This window comes from Lissotriton vulgaris, unplaced genomic scaffold (assembly GCF_964263255.1).
Source record: "Lissotriton vulgaris unplaced genomic scaffold, aLisVul1.2 SCAFFOLD_247, whole genome shotgun sequence".
NCBI lineage: Eukaryota > Metazoa > Chordata > Amphibia > Caudata > Salamandridae > Lissotriton > Lissotriton vulgaris.
The window spans coordinates 851,774-864,175 of record NW_028255597.1 but is presented as its reverse complement, the minus strand read 5'-3'; the positions used below and the strand labels follow the sequence as shown (position 1 = coordinate 864,175).

The window sequence follows — 12,402 nt, the reverse complement described above, 5'->3', positions numbered from 1 at the left end:
CCTACTGTTAATCTTTGGCCAGGGCTGGGAAGAAAGGACCTCTGTGCACTTTCAAAGAGCCTTCTTTGAAGTCATCCTCACTTCAAAGGCACAACTGGGTATAAGTACTGGGTCTCGGACCCCATCAAATCAGACACTTCTGGACCTACAACTGGACTCTTTCAAAAGGTCTGTTGATCTGGAGCTGCCCTGCTGCTCTCGGACCCTGCTGAACAGAGATGGACTCTGCCTTGCAACTGACGTTATCTCCTAGGGCTTGCCTCTTGTTGCTTGAGATTCAGGGCTATCAAAGTCTTTACCCATGCTCCTGTGCCTGATTCTATGGCTCCCTTTGTCAAGAGAGATGACACTTCCTGGGGGAGAAAAGAGATGTGGTCCTACGTCAGCTTGATGCAAGTGGGTGGAATGGGTTGAAGGATAGTCCTTTCTGGCAAAGGGAGTAGCCCTTTCTGACAATCTGGAGAGTCCAGAGGTGTTAGAACCGGGGTCTCTAGTTGGAAGGGGTACGCACCCTAGTCCAAGTAGGGACCACAGCTTCCAACAGGGTAGCCTGGCACAGAGCAAGAAAGCTTAATTTCAGAGGCAATGTGTAAAGTATTTGTGCAACACACACCAACAGTACCCAGTAAAACACGCACCCAGTAAATACACTACACCAATGAATTATAAAAATAAAAATATCTTTATCTCAGTTTCAGGCAGACCAATGATCAGATAAATGTAGGTTCCAGGCAAGATCAATAATAGGAATAAACCCAGTTTCCAGGCAAGATCAATAATAGGAATGGATCCAGTTTCGTATAAGGAAAGTAAAATTATCTTTCTCTAGGGATTGTGCAAGATCCAAAACATGGCAGGAGTTCAATGTACACCGTTACAAGGTTCCAATGAAATGTCTCTTGGGGATACTGTCACAGGAATGCACTTGTGGGACCAGGGAGACCTCCTTCACTCCTGGGGGGTTAGAACCAGTCTCTAATATGGGTGCAGACTATCTTTCAGAGGACAGACCTTGCAGGCAAACAGTTCCCCAAATGCGGTAGATTTAAGGCTTGACCGCCGTGTCAGGAATACGTGCCCCTTTTAATCTTGTCGGGTGGTGTTTTAACTGTCCAATGCCTCCCCCGGTGATGCGCTCCTGAGTATGTCGTTAATCACGGAGTTCCCACACTTTTAAAGGAAGATGCCTCCAAAGCCAGGCAAGCACAGTCCCGGACAGAGTGAGTTCAAATGAGCCCACCCGCAACTAAAAAGACATGGTCCCTGTTAGGCCAGTGTTCAAATGGAGGCAGTTCCCGGGCAGGTCAGTTCTGGAAGAAGTCCCACAGCCAAGCCAATGCAAAACCCACACTCCAGGGAAGCGGCCGGCCCGCGATGAAATGCAGACAGTTCCCCACAATCCTGTAACTCGCCCACACAGCGGCCGGGTTTGCAAGTACTAATTGTTACCTGGGGGAAAGGCGGCGCCGCTGCCAGCTCGCGGAGGCTCCAGGGATTCCTCTCTGCCCTGGGGCTACTGGTCCATGTTGAGCTCGGACAGCCGAGGAGCGGGGGAAGTCCTTTCCGGTCTCAGAGTGGTCTCACGCCGGGACGAGCACCCGTTGCCGGGCAACGCCCCACGCCGGTAACCAATTCCAGTGCGGCCCCTCCCTGATGTCAGAGGGGCTGTGCACAGTCTTCCTGAGACTCCCGGGCCATGGCAGTGATATCGGGGGAGTCTCCAAGGCAGCCCTGGTGTGCTTTTCGTCCGGGCTGCCGCAGGGTCTTCAGGAACTCCTTGGTTGAGTTTGCCCACTCGGGTCTGCAGCAGTGATGGCCACAATGCTCCCTAAGTTCCCAGGGAGTGCAGACACTCGCGCTCAGCGCCCCGGGGTAATTTAAATATGGCCCACAGTCCTCCTTTGCAACATCGCTTCAGTCCTTGCGCAGCGCTTCTCCCTCGCAGTGCCTCGTGGTGCAGGTAGGGCCCCCGGGCGGCGACAGTGATTCCGGGGCTGTCAAATGAAAAGGACTTCCCAGACCCAGTGCTGCAGGGAAAGGGTTTAGGGGGCGGTGGCTGTTCAGAAGCGCAGAGGTAGCCTAAAAGGACAGAGGCAATTTCCTTTAAATCACAAAGGGTGCAGTCCCAAAAAGGCAGTTCTTATGTAGATTGTGGAGACACTCTGGGGGTGTTCTTTCCAGTCCTCCCTAGCAGGGCAGGATCAGCAGGCAGCTCAACAAGTAGGGGCAGCAGTTCCTGGGAGCAGTCAGCCTCCTCACAAGTGGCAATCCTCCTGGCACAGCAGTCCCTACTCCAGCAGAGATTCCCCATAGTCCAGCAGTGTAACAAAGAAGTGAGGCAGGACCCTCCCTTATATATCCAACAGTCTAGTGGCTAGAAGGTGGTAGAAGTCTCTGGAAAGGTCTGGGGGCAGGGATTTCTAAAAGAGTCCAGTGAGTTCTAGGATGTTCCCTGCCTTCTCTGACCTAGCTGTCACGGTGCCGAAAAACAGGGCCATTAAGGTTGCAGAGGACAGCTGGTTTCTGCCCATTCCAGGGGAGAAGGTGTGAATCACCACTCCCACCTCCCAACCCAGGCAGGCTATCAGTATGCAGAGGGGAGGGGGGAGTCTACAGTGCCCAGACTAAGTGTAGGCAGAAACAGGTCCACCTTCTAAAAGTGGGATTTCTAAAGTAGTGGGGCCCAAACCCCATATATCCTTGGAAAAGGTTCCCCGAGTCCAACAAGACCAAACATGGCAGACTATTGAAGTCCCTGTCAGAAATTATCCCATAAGGGGGGTTCCCAATGTTAGCCTAAGGAGGGTTAAGCCTTACTGCAGTAGCAGGCAGGGGCTTGTGGCAGATATGCCAGTGTTACATTGTTTTAGGGGAGAGCACCTGCACCTCAACACTGTTTAGCAGTGGTGAGGCACCCAGAGTCCTAAGTCCGACAAAATGTAAGTTAAAAATGGGAGGCAAAAGGGCAAAAATGTAGGGGAAGACCACCCTAAGGCTGACAGGTCCAACAAGAGGTCAGATGGTATTGACCTCCAATGGTGCAAGTGATAGCGTATCCTGCTGCCCACTGGGTGCCCATGATGGTCGGAGGGCAAACTAAACAAGATAGGAGGCTGTGGATGCCAGGGGGTGTTGGAAGCAGTGGACTGGCCCAATCCTTGGCCACCTGACCGTGGAGGTTTGTCGGTACGGAGTCCTCTGCCATACAGGAGTTGGAAAGCTTGTGTGACGTGTTTGCTGGAGGGGTAAGAACGCGGCTGAAAGTCCTGCCTATAGCCACAAAAGGAGCGAAAGGTGGAATGGGGATGGCATGGGGCCAAGGACCTTGCCATAGCATCCTTGAAAGCTCTAGTGCAGAGTCCGCTTTGTCTCCGAAGAGATTGGAGCCATCAAAGGGACGGTCCATAAGCGAGGCTTGGCCATCCCCTGAAAAGCCAGTTGTTTGAGTCCGGCGTGACATCTAAGGTTTGCAGGACACAAAACCATTTCTGCCTCCCATTGCCTGTATATGCATTTTAGGACTAACTGGTATTGTAGCGCCTTATTGCACATTAGATCGCATTGCTCGCTTAACCCTTTGTACCCGATTGTGCCGGTGCCTCCATCTTAGCGACATCCCACACTAATCTCGCCCTGTTTCGCTTTAGTATTCCTGCCATTTTGTTTGTTGTGCCTCATAAGCCCGTCCCTCCACGCCGCTCCCGCCTCCCAGCTGCTCCTCCCTCCCACAGATAGTGAAGTATCGTCCCGTCCACTTCAGCGCTTGTGACCGTCCTGACCCTTTCAGAACCGGTCGTTCCCCACGCTCCCGGCTCCTGGTATCGTAGCGCTATTGCTATCTTTGTGCTCACTGCTGAATTGAAGTTGCTTTCACTGCTACATCGCATCGCCTGCATTGTTATCTGTGGAATCATTGCGCTTTTGGTCTGCATTGCTCCCATTGCCTGTATTTGCATTTTAGGACTAACTGGTATCGTAGCGCCTTATTGCACATTAGATCGCATTGCTCGCTTAATCCTTTGTACCTGATTGTGCCGGTGCCTCCATCTTAGCGACATCCCACACTAATCTCGCCCTGTTTCGCTTTAGTATTCCTGCCATTTTGTTTGTTGTGCCTCATAAGCCAGTCCCTCCACGCCGCTCCCGCCTCCCAGCTGCTCCTCCCTCCCGCAGATAGTGAAGTATCGTCCCGTCCACTTCAGCGCTTGTGACCGTCCTGACCCTTTCAGAAGCTGTCGTTCCCCACGCTCCCGGCTCCTGGTATCGTAGCGCTATTGCTATCTTTGTGCTCACTGCTGAATTGAAGTTGCTTTCACTGCTACATCGCATCGCCTGCATTGTTATCTGTGGAATCATTGCGCTTTTGGTCTGCATTGCTCCCATTGCCTGTATATGCATTTTAGGACTAACTGGTATCGTAGCGCCTTATTGCACATTAGATTGCATTGCTCGCTTAATCCTTTGTACCGGATTGTGCCGGTGCCTCCATCTTAGCGACATCCCACACTAATCTCGCCCTGTTTCGCTTTAGTATTCCTGCCATTTTGTTTGTTGTGCCTCATAAGCCCGTCCCTCCACCCCGCTCCCGCCTCCCAGCTGCTCCTCTCTCGCCCCACCCCCTCCACTATCCACTTATGACAGATGCTTTTGCGCGCAGCGTTCACACGCAACGGTCGCGCCCCATGCGCGCCGAAGGTGCGCCAAAGGTAAGCCCGTCTACGCCCGTCCGCACCTAGACCGCGCCCAGCGCCAGACCCCCTGCTCCCCGCAAAATCCACTCCACCCGCATAACGTAAGACGCCGCTACCCTCTCAGCACTCAACCCCGGAAGAATCCCAAACTGCTACCAAGCCGCCCCAGGACACACCCATGGACCCTTCACCTGCCGCTCCTGCAAGTTCGACAGCATCCGGACCCACACCAAATCCACTAACTCCAAACAGAGCTCCAACACCAACCACCTGAAATGCATCCTACTCAACACCCGTTCGATCCACAGACACGCCATTGACCTTTGGAACCTACTAGACACTACATCGCCGGACGTCGCCTTCCTCACAGAAACCTGGATGAACGCCTCATCAGCTCCTGACATTGCCATAGCCATCCCGGACGGCTACAAGATCATCCGAAAGGACCGCACCAACCAAACAGGAGGAAGCATCGCCATCGTCCATAAGAACACCATCCGCATCACGACCAGTTCCGACGACAACCTCGCTACCGCCGAACACCTTCACTTCCAGATCCACACCGATCCCAAGACCACACTCAGAGGCACCCTCATCTACAGGCCACCAGGACCCCGCACACAATTCAGCGAAGACATCACTGACTTCATCAGCCCACACGCCCTCCCCTCCAAGGACTACATTCTACTGGGAGACTTCCACCTGGAAAAGAAAAACGACAGCAACACCACCACCCTTCTGGACAACCTGGCCACCCTCGCACAACTTGTTGATATCCCCACCCACTATGCCGGACATACACTCGACCCAATCTTCACCTCCAGCAAGCACATCTCCTTCAACCACACCACAACTCTCCATTGGACGGACCACAGCTGCGTTCACTTCAACTATAAAAAGACCACAACCCACAACCAGTTCCCCGAAGAAACTGGAACAAAATTACCACCGACCAGCTCTTCACATCGCTCCACCAAAACCCTCCTGCCAAATCATTGGACCCAAACCAAGCAGCCACCAACCTCACACTATGGATCACCCACAGCGCCGACGAACTAGCACCCTTGAAAAACCATCAATTCAAGCAAGGTAACAAAAAAGCCCCCTGGTTCAACGATGACCTTAAGAAATCCAAGAAGTTCTGTTGCACCCTCGAGAAAGCCTGGAGAAAAAACCCAACCACTGACAACTTGACCACCTTCAAGAACGCCACCCGCAATTACCACCAACTGATCCGATCCACCAAAAAATCAGCATTCAAGGATCGACTTGACAACAACGCCCACAACAGCAAGGAACTATTCAACATCGTCAAAGAATTTACCAACCCCACCGCCGGCACCAACGACATCACTCCCTCCCAAGACCTCTGCGACTTCCTATCCTCATTCTTCCACAACAAAATCGCCGACATACAGAACAGCTTTGAAAACCAGTCCGAAGACCAGTCCGCTCCACCCACCTCCGAACCAAAAACCCCCCTCTAACAACCTTTGCGCCTGAAACCCAATCACCACTGAAGACACCATCCGCTTGAGGAACTCCATCCGCTCAGGATCGCCAACCGACCCATGTCCCCACCACATCTTCAACAAAGCAGACTCCATCATCGCACCCCATCTCCGAGACGTCATCAACTGCTCCCTCAATTCCGCTACCTTCCCGGAAAGCTGGAAACATGCCGAACTCAGCGCCCTTCTGAAGAAACCCACAGCAGACCCCACTGAACTTAAGAACTACCGCCCCATCTCGCTCCTCCCATTCCCTGCCAAAGTCATTGAGAAAGCAGTCAACAGTCAGCTCGCCGCCTTCCTCGAATCCAACAAATCCCTCGACCCCTCACAGTCCGGCTTCCGAGCCAAACACAGCACCGAAACCTCCCTCATCGCAGCAACAGACGACATTCGAACACTACTGGACAACGGAGAAACAGTTGCCCTCATCCTACTTGACCTCTCCGCAGCCTTCGACACAGTCTGTCATGGCACCCTCATACAACGCCTCAGCAACGTCGGAATACAAGGAAAAGCATTGGACTGGATCATCTCGTTCCTCGCCGGAAGAACCCAGAAAGTCCGCCTCCCCCCTTTTAGATCAGATGCCACCGAAGTCATCTGCTGCGTACCACAAGGATCATCACTCAGTCCCACCCTCTTCAACGTATACATGAGTCCCCTCGCATCCATTGCGCGCCAACACAACCTCAACATCATCTCCTACGCAGACGACACCCAGCTGATCCTCTCCCTCACCAAAGACCCAAACACCGCCAAAACCAACTTACACGAAGGAATGAAAGATGTAGCCGAGTGGATGAAGAACAGCCGTTTAAAACTTAACTCGGACAAAACGGAAGTCCTCATCTTAGGCTCATCCCCCTCTGCTTGGGACGACTCATGGTGGCCACCGAGCGTGCGAACCGCTCCCATACCAACGGACCACGCACGTAACCTGGGCTTCATCCTGGACTCCTCCCTCGATGACCAAACAAGTCAACGCCGTCTCATCATCATGCTTCAACATCCTACGCATGCACAAAAAAATCTTCCGTTGGATCCCCACCAAAACAAGAAAAACGGTCACCCACGCACTGGTCACTAGTCGAATGGATTACGGAAACACCCTTTACGCCGGAACCACAGCTAAACTACAGAAAAAACTCCAACGCATCCAAAACGCCTCAGCCAGACTCATACTAGACATCCCCCGCCAAGATCACATTTCCGGTCACCTGAAAGACCTCCACTGGCCCCCCGTCAACAAGAGAATAACGTTCCGTCTCCTCACCCACGCACACAAAGCCCTCTACGACCTAGGACCCGAATGCCTCAACACGCGCCTGTCCTTTTACACCCCCACCCGACAACTGCGATCGTCCAATCAAGCCCTCGCCGCAAATCCGCGCATCCATAGATCCACCATGGGGGGTAGATCCTTCTCCTTCTTAGCGCCAAAACTTGGAATTCTCTCCCCACCCACCTCCGCCTTACACAGAACCACCTCTCCTTCAGAAAGCAACTAAAAACTTGGATATTCGATAAGTAAATTACCCCCCCTCCCTCAAGCGCCTTGAGACCCTCTGGGTGAGTAGTGCGCTATACAAATTTTTGAACTTGAACTTGAACTAGCGAGTTGGTCCTACCTAGTCTACAACGTATGGCGAACTTGGCTGCGTTTCTCCTGTCAGCCATAGCTTGGCAGAGTATGGCCCAGGCCTCTTCCAGGACCATGTTTCACAGAGTGAGTGGGCGTATCGGCACAAAAGGCATGGAGTGTTCACTGACCGCAGTAACAGGCTAGCAGAAGAAAACAATCTTCTCCAAGGTACCAGCCTCTTGGATTCCCTGTCCAGTGGAGAGGTAGAGAATGAGCCAGAATATACTTTGGAGGTGGAGGCTTGGCCCACCAACCTCTCTGGGGCAGGGTGCTGGGTGAGAAAACTGGGGTCCCCTAAGGCAGGGCTAGGCGGTGGGCAATTGTCCGGACTGACAGGAACCTAGGAACCCCTGTCCAGGTCCCAAATAGGACATCTGTGAGGGCTTCATTAAATGGGAGAAGCGGTTCAGAAGGGGTTACCCCCAGCTAACGCACGTCCGTTAAGAAGTTAATCTGACTTGACTGCCACAGTGGGCAACTGAAGGTCCAGGACCTCGGCTGCCCAACAAACCACCCTTTTAAATGAGGCTCTCTCCTCTGTAGCCATAGTAGGAGGAGAGACCAAGTCTACATCTGGACATGTATCCAGTACACTGGTGTCTGCCAGGTCCTCAAACTAGATGACCTTGGTGTACTCTAGAGTCTGCTATCTGTCATGGTCCAGTGGTCCCTCCCAATCATCCCCCAGTCCTAGCTCATAGAAATAGGACACAGGCTCCAGACTGGAGGGAATGCGTCAACGTCGGAGTCTGGTTGGACGCCACCCACCCAGCTTTGTGTCGGAGAATGAGGACAGCAGAGCTTGGAAAGGTCGAGGTGGCTTTACTGGCGCCAGTCCAGATCAATCCATGGATCCAAGGGGACAACTAGCACCAGGGGCAAACCCAATGGCAAAAGATCAGTGGGGTCACCTCCCAAACTTGCAGGGCCTGAAGGAGTGCCAGAAGGGATGGGCAGTCCAAATATGAGGAGCAGAGCCTCAAAACTTGAGTTTGTTTGGCCATTTGGCATGATGCACTTCTCAGGATTGCACCATGTCCTACCAGAAATTTGTGCTCACGGTGACTCTTGAATGATTAGGAGTAAACAGTGTCCAGGTAGAATGTTTTCCAATCGGGGTGCCTGTGAAAGCAAATGATTTCTCACCTGAAGGTACTGTCTTCATCTGCTTCCTAGCAATAATCTCTCGGATGTGCCCAAGGAATGCTGATTCAAGCTGTTTGCCAAAGCTTGTTTAAAATCACTCGGTTCACTATACGACATCTTTTTCTACAGTCACATCACTGATGCAGAAGAAAACGCAAGAAAAATAGATGAAGCTCACTATTATAGAAGTGGTTTGGACATGAACGCTTTGGATTGGAGTTGAATGTCAAAAACACAGAGAAAAGTAGTAGAAGTAATTTTTGGATTAAGAATCCCAGGCCTAGGGGGTCAAAATATTAAATAAAGAAATGCCAGCTGTTAAACCACATCCAATTTATTTGAGCAAAAGAAAAGGAATGAATCCTTGGAGTTAATGAAGGTCCAAAGATTGAGGCCTTTGATGAGCATGTGTTCAGCTCTCAAAACATTAACTCGTGCTGTACAAAATATGTTGTTCTGACCTTCACAGTCCCTAGAGGAATGGCAGATGAGACCTATCAATGCATTGTATGAGGCCTCCTGAAACAGACTAGATAAAGGAAGCTAAGGTTACTGACTATTAAAGCTTCAAGCGGTGAGATCTACAAATCTAAAAGTGGACCCAATCAGAAGAATACAACCTCTACTGGTTTGGATTTAAAACTGCTACAACCCTTACATGTGTTATCCCTTATTAGGACCACTGCCAATTTAAAGGAATGAGCTTGTAAATGTGTAACACTGCAAATCATCTTTTTTAGCACCAGTCTGCGATTTGCAATCAGTGCCCCTACCTATAAGAGGGTAGGTCTCTGCCATATTTCTCTTCCTTCTCATCCTAAAAAACGTCAGCCGAGGCGCCTTAGACCTTTGTAAGGACTTGGTATGCAGAATTAAGCTCCCATATTTCAACCAAACTAAGTCCCTACTCTCTCAAATCCACAAAATACCATGTTTTCTAGACTACCATAACAGAGTTGCCTATATGGAACTTGTCCTATCTGGTTTTTTTTTTGCCTTATTGACATCTGTTTTGTGGACCCTAGGGCAGTTGAAAAGGGAGGAGGAAGAGAGCCCGCAATAGAGCTCACAGACACAATGTATGACATAGAGGACACCTATAAAACGGCTCAATAGAGCAATATTCAGAATAAAATCCCTCATGACCACCTTGGCCTCAGTAACTTCTTGCCTCAATTAGGCTTGGCTACTGAGCCTGCTATACTGGCAACCTTGAAAACCACAGCTAGCTGTAGTAAAGTTGAGCACAGAGATCTATCCGGAACAAGGTCAGAAACAGAATACTATTAGAAGGGAGAACCCAAACAAATTTCACTACCAATGATAGCAAAACGCCTGCAGTAAAAGCAAATGGTTTGCAACCATGTAATTCTCCAAACACAGCTCACTTCTTCACCTTGTTAAATATCTGCCTCATCTGAAGAAAAGTGCATGCTTCTGAGTGAACCTTTTTGGTTCTTTGGCCACACTTAATAGTAGGGCTCCCCTTGTGCCCACAGCAAGATCCTATGAGGGAGGTAGATACAGTCTTCTGAAAGATAACGAAGCTGCTTAACCAAGGACAGGTCAACTCTTTTCTTAATCAAACTGTTGCAGAACACTCAAATTTGAAGAAATAATATTATCATAGAATATCTTCTCGTAAAAGAGAGCACTTGCAGAAGCTGTGCTATCAATTCCCTAAACTGAACTAACAGAGTTAACTCCAAGACTGTCTCACTCAATTTTGCCTGAAAGGGTACCAGAGAAGAGGGAGCTCTGAAATGGTTAGCAGACACCTCATCAAAACTGGCAGATTTATGCCTCATAAGCATCCCAATCTGTAGCATCTTTACAACACAGCACAATGTACCCTCCAGTGGTTTATCCGCCAGAATGGTACCAATTGGATGTCACACACTCACCCCAGTCCAAGGATCTGGGCCTAAATCCATCGTTATTTTGCACTCCACACCACCCTGGGTTAGACAATGGCGATATGCAAATCAGCTCTGACCCTGAGCCTCATGGGAACAGTCCAGTCCGAACTACAAAAGCCATGTCCTTCCCAGAACGGAATCAAGCATCCGAGGACCGGACTCGAGGTAACACCTCTCATCAGCCCGGCTAGCTTGACTCCAGTGGTGTGGAGTGCCTGGGACCCACGTCTGGGCATCCCCAGCGCACTTATGGCGGAAATTGCAAACACAACAAGTGATGGACAGAATGTGGATCAATGTCACACACTCACCCCAGTCCAAGGATCTGGGCCTAAATCCATCGTTATTTGCACTCCACACCACCCTGGGTTAGACAATGGCGCTATGCAAATCAGCTCTGACCCTGAGCCTCATGGGAACAGTCCAGTCCGAACTACAAAAGCCAGGTCATTCCCAGAACGGAATCAAGCATCCGAGGACCGGACCAGTTTCGAGGTAACACCTCTCATCAGCCCGGCTAGCTTGACTCCAATTGCTTAGAGCCAGTGTGCCACTTGTCATGGGGCACTATTAAAACAATGAATGATTTCCTGACAATGGGGTGGCCTCCTTACTTCCCTGCAACAAATTACTAAATAGCACACTATCAGGACAGGGGTGCGTCATAGATCATAAGATAACCACATCACATGGAAACAATACCATCACCCACACTGAAGATCACATCCAGCTGAAATCTGAAGGCCCTCTGCCAATCCCATCTACTCCATACCCAAACAGTTATTGGTTCACAGTTCTGCACTGGAAGTTATGGTTTTAGTGTTTATTTATTGGGGACGCACGCACTCAAGCATGAAAACATCGTGCATTGAATGAGCAGGCACACACAAGCAGTGGGGTCCCACAAGTCCATCGACAGCAAGCGCACCCAAAACCGTAACTGTAATGATCATGAATGCGCAGCAAAGGGGATGCCCACCCCCGCATGTCACACCCCACTGCAAGGAGATTGTAATAGACGAATGTCGATAACATGATGAATTGTTCACCTGCACCGGATGCATACCTTAAAGCAATTGTAACAAGAAGTTTAACGAAAGTGCAAAGATATATGAACCTACTTATGAAAAACCTCAATAAACAAATGTAAACAAAAAAAAAAATCTGGACAGGGGTGCGCACTAACGAGTTACTGCAATCATAAAAAAGTCTGTTTGCTTCAGAATTTGCCCTCAAGGCAAAGAACATTTTTTAATTCAGTCAATAAATTGACAAGTGGGTATAGGAAGACATGGTGGGTGTGTTCAAAAGAATGGAGGAAATGGTTTGTGCAGGATAGCATACTTGGCTGCCAAAAAGTAGCACTATGCTGTGAACAATATTTCTGTGACTAGTTTTAAGTTGTGCCTTTCAGGAAAATTAATACAGTTCAAAGCATGGCTACCCGACAGGCTTCCTAGTGCTGAGTGGCATGCCAGACCTCGAAGATA

The 12,402-nt window shown here is 50.2% G+C and overlaps 1 protein-coding gene across 2 annotated transcripts in view; it reads right to left on the bottom strand.

Annotated features, from left to right (window-relative positions):
• DENND4C (DENN domain containing 4C) overlaps positions 1 to 12,402 on the bottom strand; it is a 1,503,495-nt gene that overhangs the window by 821,251 nt on the left and 669,842 nt on the right. The window lies entirely within an intron of this gene.